Source organism: Arachis ipaensis, chromosome B02 (assembly GCF_000816755.2).
Source record: "Arachis ipaensis cultivar K30076 chromosome B02, Araip1.1, whole genome shotgun sequence".
NCBI lineage: Eukaryota > Viridiplantae > Streptophyta > Magnoliopsida > Fabales > Fabaceae > Arachis > Arachis ipaensis.
Window position 1 is genome coordinate 27593400 of NC_029786.2, and position 11398 is coordinate 27604797.

Genomic DNA, 11398 nt, shown 5'->3' on the forward strand with positions numbered 1-11398 from the left:
GTATAAATATTAAGAACATCATTTAATTTTATTGAAAATAGAAATAATAAAAAAAAAAAGAAAAATCAAAATATGTTTAATATTATGTTTTCAACTAAATAACTGTTTTGTCCCTAAAATTTATTTTGGTATTCGAAATTTAAAGTTATCTATAATGATCTTTTAGATTTAGGTCTGGACACTAATTTGGTCTCTTGACCCTTTCTAACAACGACTTAGCAAATGGAATATTGAAGTAATATTTTCTTTGCCACACTGGACACTACAACAGCTAATTGACGCGGCAAAATTCGTATTCATACCCAATGTGGTCCTTTAAACCCTAATTTCTTCCATTATTTATCTTGAGTTCGATTCTTCTCCAACCTCCTTCCTCTTGTTTTTGTATTCGTCTTTATCTTCTTGTTATTGTTGTTTTTTTCCTTGTTGAAGCTTTATTATTCGTCGCTATTAGTTGAGGCACCAAGATGAGTGGTAGAAGTAATGCAGCAGGAAGCTTTATTTGCTCTCCTTCAAGCGGTAACTGGACCAGGTCGCAAAGTCAAAGCAGAAGTGCGAGGGTGTCGAAATGGTGTGGGTATGACTGTCGTCCAGTTCTACGATGGTCTGGAACAGAATCAAATCCAAACAAGTTATTATTTGGATGTCCCAATTATAATGTAAGTTAAACATATGATTATTTTGTGAGTTCTTGTCTGCTTTGTTCATTTCATGTTTGGCTGGTTTATTTCAGATAAGAAGAAAGACTTGGTGTGGTATATTTGTTTAGGTTGATATTGGACAAGATGAAGGTGTTGGGATAGCAGATTCTGATAGAGCCAATGATAAAATGAATATGAACCTAGCATAAAGGGTTGGGAGGTTGGAAAGCGATGTAAGGAGTAAAAATTCATGACCTATTTGTTATTGCTAGTTGTGTCTATGATGGTGGTGTTTTTGTTAGTCATATATTATAGAATTTGAAGAAAAAGTTATGAGCAAAAATTCATGTGTGTTGTAATATAATGTAATGGAAGGTTTATTATGTAATAAATATTTCAATGAAATGAATAGTTTGATTTATGCAACTCCTGTGATTAACACATGATTCAACAGCATTGCAAAAAAGATAGATAAACTAACAAAGCTAATTATATTTAAGTAATTATCATAGTTCAACAAAAAAGATGTAGAAACAAGTATCATGAGTATTAGTTCCAAAAGATCCAGTGTAATATCAAAATAACCATATCTTAAGAGGGTTGGTCTAAGCAGTCATTGTCTAAATTTTAACAAAATATTAAAGACCTAGTGTCATAGCCTAATATTCATAACCTCTCTAAATACATTAAATTAATTTCTTCAAATCTTCTTCCTTGGTGCTTTAAAACCGAGAGTAGAGACGAACTTTGTAACGACTTAGCCCCAAAGAAATGTTGCTTTTTCGGGATCAAACGAAAATTTTATGGATTTTTTAGGAATTTCAGTGCATATAAGTACCTCTACTGCACAGGTGTTGTGCCATCAAACTGCTGAATCAGTAGCTTGACTGCATCAGGCACCTCTCTTGATCTAAACAGGCACGTCACAAAAAGTTACATTTTTGAGCCACTTCAGGTCCAAATTTCAAAATTCTGATTTCTGTGGTTAGTTTCTATGTGATGAGCCGATCTTGAATTTTGAGAGAAAAATTATATTAATATAATATTTATATATTATTATTTTATTCAGAATGTTATATTATTATTTTTTCTACTATAATTAATGTTGATCTATGTTTAGTAATACAATAACTGAGTTAGAAATCTACCGGTAATGGATAATACCTGCATTCTTAGATGAACTTAGCGATGCTAATGCTTTATCATATATCTTTTATTCTCATGATTATCTTGTTACTAGTATCATTTATATTAGTAAAGCTCATACTTATCCTTTAGTAGTATAATCTAACATATCTAGTTTTAGTAATTATCTTCAGAATGATCTTTTTTTATTAAATTTTGATGAGTCATCACCTTATAACATATGGCACTCTCAGAACCAGCCACCACATGCTTCATTTCTTATTCTCCAAGCAAAGGTTTCTTAAGGGAAAAATAAAAAACACTTGTGTTCTAATACATCTAACTTTAGTAATTATACTTTCATAAGATATTTTTATAAAAAAAATCTAGGATAAACTCTATCCTAACCCCACGGCTCCTAAGCTCATTATTACCATCATTCTTGCTTCCAAGACAAGTTAGAATTCATGAGAGAAAACGGAAGAACTTCCATGAAAGCTTCAAACTTCAACCTCCGTTCTTTCTCAAACTAAAATCCCTATCAAAAATCTAATCTGACCAAACTATTCACCTCTTCCTCTTCTTCATTTCTATGTCAATTTTCATGGAGTAAATCAAGGTATGATGGCTGCTCCTCCCTCCTCTAAGTTTTGGCTATGGTGAGAAGTCAAGATAACCATGTTTTTTTCATGTTTTCTCTTAGGATCTCTTGTTCACTCACCATAAGCTCTAAGAAAACGTGATTTCTAGCTGCCTTGAGGTAAAAAAATCTTTCTTTTCATCATCGTGAAGCTTCATTCTTCATGGTTTATATAGTTCTAAAGTTATTTTTTATGTTAAAATATGCGTAAAAGTGCTTTTTGAAGTTTGTTCTTGGTTCAACTTTTGACAGCTGCAAAAGAGATAAAGTTTGATAAATTAATCAATGATTGGTTGTATTCTTGAAGTGTAAAATCAGATTTTGTTCCTTTAGGCTTGATTTTGAGTGTTTATGTGATGTTTTGATCATGAGATCTTGTTGTTTTAATGCTTGAAAATCAAGTTATTGAAGGTTGTGAAGTTGTTGTTGTTGATGCTGAAAAACGTGGCATTACAGCCATGATTTTCAAGAGATTTGATGTGTGTTTGATGTGTATTTGATGGCTGAAACGTTGCTCTTTGGTTTGGTGAAAATCAAGTAAAAATCGGTTATCGAAAAGATTGAAAAACTAGCTGAAAATCAGATAAAAATATGATGAATTTTTGAAAAAAAAAATGATTTTGGTTGTTGAAAGACAAGAAGAACATTTGGTTTTGTGGATTTTGGGGTCAAATCATAATTATTGAAAAGTTTGGGGTTTAAAGTTAATTAAAAAAAGTTGAGGGGCTAAGGTGCAAATATTAAAAGTTAAGGAAGTCAAAATACAATTTTCAAAAAGTTCAGGGGTCAAAATATAATTTTTGAAAGTTGAATAAAATATTATTATTTTAATAATAAAATATTATTATTTTAATAATAAAATATTGATAAAAAGACAGTTTTCTCTGAAAGCCTCAGGAAGGCAGATTTGAGTCCAGAATTCTCTAATTTCCTGGTATAAGAGAAGTTATTAAGGTATGTAAGGTAATGGAAAAGAATTTAGAAACTTAAAATTTGAAAATATATTAGGAAGAAAAGGAGTTAAAAGCTATATAGTAGTGTGCTTAACCTTACAGAGTAACCAGAGAATTATGAAATGAGATCACTGAGATGTTGTGATGCTTGATATATGATTGTGGAAAGATGATAAAGATGATTGCTAAGTGACGGAAAGTATGGTTATATGTGATTTATGAGCCTTCGGGCGATGCTTGAGAATATTGTGTGGAGACGCACCGTATTGTGCTGTTGCTTCCCAGACAGGCTGCGGTAAAGAGAGTACCAGCCCTGCAAGCTGAATGCTTGATAGAGGCCTGACTAGCATACCTACGGTATATTGAGATTTGAGCAAATACCAACCTTGCAAGTTGAGAGTACTTGGTAGAGAGTATGTGGTACTTAATCTGGGATTTAGTTCTGGGAAGGCCTTATCTGACCTAGAGGGTCGGATTGCGTCGGGTGCGGGTTAAAACCGACAAATGAGCTCATTACCTGCAGTAGGACCAGACATGCATCATACTTGTTGCACATAGCTGTGTGACTGCATATTGAGTGTGATTGTGCATATGTCTCTTGTTTCTTCTGCTATTTGTGTTTTGGCTATACTGTTGTTATGTATATATATTTTTGTCTGAACTTAATTATGGTTATGTGGTCACGGACGTTATAAATGAACTTAACTCTAAACCCCGACCTTACTAAGAACTCCCCAGTTCTTACCCCTTACACCTCTTCAGATGGACACGGGAGTCCTGCTCTACGAGATTAATCATCCGTATATCCACGACGACCTAGTGCGCGCCTGCGAGTATTACATCTATCGTACGGCACCTTGTGTATGAAATTATGTAGTACGTGGTAGACCTTTTCAGCATCTTATTAGTACACCTTTTTTTGAATCTCGATGTACCCTATAACTTTTCTCCTTCTTGGATGCAACCTGAGGAGGACCCCGAGATCGTAGATATCTCTTGTGGCAGTAATGAGCCAGATGAGTCACCAGCGAGTGAGAATCATCACCTGCCCAATGATTTTCTGTGAGGGGCTTTTGGATCAGAAACAGTACGTTAGAGTGTTTCCCTCACTTTTGCTAGTATGCTCAGAGAGAATAGGCATGTCGTAGAGTTAGGCTAGCTTGGGTGCCAGTTTAGGGGCTTTTTGGACGGGTCTGGCCCTGAGGCGTCTTATGTACATATATGTATATATTATATAAGTGACTAACTAAGGAATGCTATATCATAATTCTGTACTTGTATGATTGAACTACTTTTGTTTCATGATATATATTATATTGTGATGTTTTATATATTGCCTTCTATTAATCTATGATTGCGTATGCTTATATTTTCTTATATATTATATGTATGCGACCCTAAATTACTATTGTTTTAAAGAAAAAAATACTCGAAAACTCGCGAGGTGTTAACAATGAACAGACTTATATTTATTAAATATTACTTAAGTTGGGAAAAACGAGTTGGTAACGTTCAGCTTCTAGTATGATCATGACATGCTGGGAGTTGGGCCGTTACAAACTTCATGATTTTTGCCATTCTTAATGCTATTCCTGAGCTACCACCCTACAACGGATTGATTGTGGCAAAACTTGGCGATGGAGAACTTTTTCTTCTTATCAGTAACGTTGTAGGCCGTATGTTTTCAGCAGCCTATATGGTGTAAAACATTATGTTTCAAGGTCAGAATACTGTAATAGCTTATGACATAATAATATCATGTACATCTTTATCTTCTAAGAGTCGTCTAGTTCAGAGTAGGTAGGTTGAGACAACTCAATTTCGACCAGTTGGACATTGGTGGCTGTTGTAGTAACAGGTGATTCATCAATTGGTGATACATTTTCTCCTTCCACTTCTTTATTGGTTCCATCAGAGGTAGCAATACATGTTTAATTTGTTGGTTGTGCACTTTTTTCTTCACCCTCTTTCTTTTTTACAGCAACCTCAGCAATAGCAGCAGCATCAGCCAATCTCTTCTTTTTGCAACCCCTCTTAGTGTGACCCTTATTGTAAGATTTCGAATTTTCAAAAATTAAATAACGAGTTATTTGTAATTTATTATATTTATTCATAATTTTATTTTTAGAAAATTATTTTACAAAAAGTAATTAAATCAAAGTTATGAAGGTTGTCTTACATGATATATCATGGCTTGTGGCTGTCATTAGGGTTGCTGTTGCAATTTACACTTTTCTTGTTTGTAATGATGATATATAGGTAAGTGGCAATTTGAGTGTAAGATCTAGGCATAAATTGGGTGCAAATTGAGGCACTATATGCTAGTAAATAGGGGTGTTCGCGGTGCGGTTTGGTTCGGTTCGGTTATTTAGGAAAAAACCATTCGATCCGATCGTTTATTAAATTTGCGGTTCGGTTTGGTTCAGTTTTTTTGCTGAGACCATCCAAACCAATTAAAATCGATTTGGTTTGGTTCGGTTTATTCGGTTTTTTTAATTATTCAAAAAGATTTTAAATAAACAAAAAAATAAAAAAAAAACTACATTTAACAGAGACCAAACCCTAAATTCATTATAAGATACAAATGTCCCAATTTCACATACCCTAGCCTCAATTTCACAAACCCTAGAATCTAACTCGATCCAAATTTATCAATTACAGAATTCAAACCCTAAACCTAATCCTAATTTTACATTAACAGAATTCAACCCATAGCAATTTCATCAATCAAAAATCAAAACATGTATTAAAATCATTGACAACGGAGGAACAGAGGTAGACCAGAGGCAGAGGTGGTGGTGAAGCTGTGAGCACTGAGCAGGACGCAGTGAGCAACAAACTGCATAATTATGCAATTCACAAAATCACAAAAACAGAATTAAAGATCACCTGTAAAAACAAAATCATAGAAAAACAAAATGAGCAATCAAAATAAAATCATAGAAAAATAGATGCAGAAGCACAAAAAGCAAAATCACTAACAGAATCATAAAACAGAATTAAAAATAAAAAATATAAACACAGAATCATAGAAAAATAGAGGCAGAAGCACAACAAAATAAAATCACCAACAGAATAATAAAAACAAAAATTGAATACCTAACTTGGAGGCAATGTCATGGACGACGACGGCGCCTGCTTGTGCGTGGAGGAGACGGTGGCTCCAGTGCAAGGAGGCTAGAGAGACACGGCGTAGAGGAGACAGCGGCTGCAGTGCATTGAAGACGACGAACGAAGGGAGAAAAAGAGCCGCACCGAGGAAGGGAGGGACTGAGGGAGGACCGCGCTGAGAAGATGGAACCACGACGAGGAAGGGCCGCCGCGAAGGTGCTGTCCGCGATTCCAGGGGCTGAGAGGACGACGACTTTGTGAACGGTGGGAAGAGAGTGTGGAGAATGGGGAGTGGAGAGAGTTAGGGAATAGGGGCTTTATACGGTGAATGGCGGCTAGGTCATCTAAAGGGAAGGGGGTTTCACTTATTTATACTAGGGTTTTTAAATAAACCGATTCGGTTTGGTTTGGTTAGGGTTTTCACTAACAAAATCAAAAACCAAACCGAACTGCAAAAAAATAGCAAAAAATCATTTTTTTCGGTTTTTTTGATTTTCAGTTTATTCGGTTTTCGGTTTTTCGGCTCGGTTGATCGGTTTTGTTTGGTTTGGATCGATTTTGAACACCCCTACTAGTGAACATCGATGTCATGTTTGAATAGAATGAGTTGTTAGCATCTTATTTCATCTTTATTGAACTTGATTATGAGTAATTACTATATTTAGCTATCAAATAAAGCATCATAAAGTTCAGTAATTACTAATATAATTAGCATCAGGAGGTAATAATAGAATGCATAAGTCAACAATAAATGATGCATAATTATGAAGCTTGAGGGAGTCACAACATCACCACCTTCTTTACTTATAGTTGCCTCTTTTGAAACTTGATCATCCTCTTCAATAACTTTTGGGCTTTTGGCAAGCAGATTGGGTGTTCAATGTACACACAGACCCTACTTCCATTCCTCAATGCAACTTTATACAACTATATTATGTCCTTAGACCACCATCAACCTCCATTCCAGGTACTAATCAATAGCGTTCGCTGACCAAAGTGTATCCAATATATCTATGGAGATCAATAATAAAAAATTTATTCAAAGTGTCAACATTAATCCTTGGAATTTCAGATTTCTCACCACCTTCATACACGATTTTTACATCCTTTGTTCTCTCAAATTTTTCTCTATGATATATCTCTAAAGTAATATGCAATGTAGCTATCTCTGTAACACAATAAAAGGTCTAACATTAGTGGCCATCTCACAAACTATGAACTAGTGAAATTCTAACTCTGTAAATTCACCATGATTATGGTTTCAGACACAATAAACACAACAATATTCCAGCCACAAAATAATATTTAGCTTAAATAAAAGGATCAAATAGGATTCAGTTACTGAAAAACTAAACCCTACCAAAAATTCATTAACAATAATAATTCAATCTTTGATATGCGACAAAAAATTCTAACAAATTAGAGGTTACAAGGAATCAATAATTTTGGTTGTGAAAGGATTACCTCTTCAATGACTTTGACTGTGAGATCACTCTCGTACAGAGTCTCCTGAAGCAACTGCAACTAAAAACTACTCTGTTATGACATGGTTGAGTTTCGCGCTCAAGAGGTGATGCCTACTATTCTGTGCTTAACTGGAATTTGAAGGGGTTACTAATTTTTTATTATTTAAATAAATACAATATACATAAAAAAAATAATAAATGATCCACTTAAGAAAGCTCTCTTGCCATGTTAGGATGGAAATGAACACGTGAGACATGAGAGGGAAATAGATCCTCTCCATTTTTTTAATACTTGAGAAAATAAAGTGTGATCTCTCACCTTTTATTCTATAAGTGGGACCAAAATTAAATAGGAGAGAGAGAAAAAGCAATGAAGGGTGAAATCCTACACCGGACACCATCTAGTTTTTTTTTTTCACTGGAGAGGATCCACTCCCTATAAACAAAGCCTTCTAACGTTTTGGTCATATTTGACAAATGGAACTATATAACTGTGGATATTTGGGTGTTGTTTTCTAAATTTATGGGTACTCTTATAAGCAAATACATCTTTTATGGGTACTTTTGGTAGTTTAATCTAAATTTTGATATCATAATTTAGAATAAATCTCAATTTTAAAATTTTTATTAAATTAGACAATTTTATAATTTTAATTATATTATAATTTTATTTTTGTGTATTTAATTTATGGATAATATATATTTTTTGTTTTTAAAGTCTGTCAAAATTTTTAAAAATATTCCTAAATTTTTTTTTGTTTCAATTTTGTCTTTGGAATTTTCGATTTGTATCAAATATATCCTTGACAGCTAAATTTTCAAAAAGTTTAGGACCAATACAGTAAAAATGTATGACAACTATGTTTGATTTGCATGTGTTGAAGGTTGTTATTGTAAAATTGTTGCTAAATTGATTCTAAATTTTTTGAAGAATTAACCACTATGGATATTGAGTTTGAAAAATAAATAACATATTGATGATGACAAACATGTTGATTTAGGTTAATAACCCAAGTGGATTTTTGATGATATAATTCAAAGTATGCACGCTCAAATTGTCTTTATTGCAGCCTAAACCAATGAAACCAAAAGCTTCTAAGGGTAAAGAATGAAATTGAATCAAACCAAGCCCAATGCTAATCAAGTCAAAGGGAAGCAACCCTAAGCTAAGGCGAAGTAAACACTAGAAGAGAGGGAGCTTCACTTTTGTATTCAAACACCAAAGAAGAAGAAAGGAAAAGCTAATCAAGAAAGCTAATGTCAAATCAAGTTAATCAAAAGCATGTTAAGCAAGTTCAGAGGTTAAAGGTAATTTATTTCCATTTGCATGCAAGTCAATTACTTCGCATTTTTTTCTTTTTTCTGCACCACCATTTTGGACAAGATGAAGAAAGTGGTGGCTGAATTTTCTCCGCTGTAAATCAATGGCTTACATCGTTTCTTGGAGTCAAAGCACAATTTTAAGGGTGTGAATTTGGGAACCTCACTGAACAAACAATTTGCTGCTGCAATCATCTCTTCGATTAAGCCCAAATCAGATTTCAAATTCCTAATTTTGTGGTCTGAATTAAGAAAAAGATAAAAGGGATTACAGTTAGTTCAAGGACTAAGAAGTTGACCTTTGTAAAAAAAAATCCTAGCCATAGCTCAAAGAAGATACAAAAAGAAAAAATATTTTCATTTTAAAGACAAGGATAGAGAACCCGAATTGGAGAGTAGAGTGAAATCTCACAACAGAGTTTGAAGTCTTGGAAGCATTGCACCTACACTAAAGGGAGCACTCTACCAAGATGAAGAACAACGTTTTGAGTTCAGAAGTTGGGTCAGCGCATAGAGTCAAGACTGTGAATCATCATCTCCTCCACAGTTTACTGTTTGTATTTCTGTTTCAATGTTATATCTTTCTTTGTATTCATGCAGAGATAAAAAGCAAGAAAGAGAGGCATTGAGAAAAAGTCATTGAGAGAAAAGACGGAGAGAAATACTTGGAGAGAAAAGCCAAGAGTGATTTCGGATTTCTTTTGGTTGTATTTCTATTTTCTGTCATGTACTTGAAAGGTATCCCTTGCTAAGTTGGGTAAGCACATAATATGTTGAGTCTCGGTAGTTACATAGCCAAGTTAAGTTTATGTTGAAGCTTGATGCGTCTCTGATAGGATTATGTTGAGTTCATAAAAATTGGTGTATGTAATACTTGGAAAGATAGTAAAAATTCTACCAACATTGTAGTAGAGACTGGATGTAAATTGCATTGCACTAGACAACTGAACTATGATACATGGCTATATTATCTTCTTCTTCCCTAGCCAAATTATAAGTTCTGGTTTGAGGCTTTGTTAATCAAGTTAAAAGAAGGCCATAGCCTATAAATTCAACCCCCTCTTTAGGCCATCAAGAACTTTTAGGTATATTTGATGCAAATAAAAAATTTTTGAAAAAAATTAAAATAAAATAAAATTTAAGAATATTTTAAAAATTTTTAACAAACTTCAAAAACAAAAAATATATTTTATTCTTAATTTATTTTTTTAATTTTACATAAAATCTCAATTTTTAATTTTTTTTGTTACTACAATTTGATTTCAAATTAAAGAGAATTAGAATATTCTCTCTCTTTCTTTTTTTTTTCTATATATCTATAACAATATATAATGTGAGTACATGGAGTTTAATATCCAATTTTCTTTCCTATTTTAACCCTGCAAACATAATTTAAAACTAACTTTGCAAACGGTTACAAAAAATTTAGGCATAATTTCTTCCTCAATCTTCACTCAAATAATCTACTTTTTTTTTAATTTTTTACTATTTCTCTAATTTTATTTACTTCTCTTATTCAACTCTAACATTTTCAATTTTTGAATAACTTTTTAGATAACTTCTTAAAATAGATGATGACCATGTCAAATGTTAATTTTCGAGCCAGGTATGAAAAGAAGAAAAGAATAATTATGATGAAAGGAAGTGTTTAATCATCATCAATAGTTATAAGTAATTTTTGATAGATCTTATTATATTTTGAGATATTCAATTAAATTATATTTTGTTTAATTTTATGTTAATTTTAGTTTGTACCGTTTTGTTGTGAGTATATTGTACTTCTGATCAGCAGTTTGGTTTCGCTCTAATTATTCCATTAGAGGTTTTGTTGTAATTTCTTAAAAAACATTACCATTTTTGTATTTCTATTGATGTCTCTTTTCTCCTTCCTTCAACACACTCTGTTAGTCCTTTACCTTGCTTTGCTGCGGTTATAAATTTTCTTTTTCTTCAATTTACTTATTTGATCTATATTTTCAGTTATTTCTCAAATATTTTAATTTATTTTCAATTTTTCACGTAGAAAAATAGCATTATATCTTTTTCTCGCATCAATTTGATTTAGCAAGAAAAAAATTTCTTTATATCTGAATATGTATTTTTTATTTATTTTTTTAACATATCTTTATTTAATTATTTATC

General features: G+C 32.7%; 1 long non-coding RNA gene across 1 annotated transcript; it reads right to left on the minus strand.

Moving 5' to 3' along the window:
* Positions 5889–6821, minus strand: LOC107628273. Its single transcript, XR_001617676.2, has 2 exons — positions 6459–6821; positions 5889–6248 (listed from the first exon to the last, which is right to left on the minus strand). It is a non-coding gene; the product is annotated as an uncharacterized LOC107628273 (long non-coding RNA).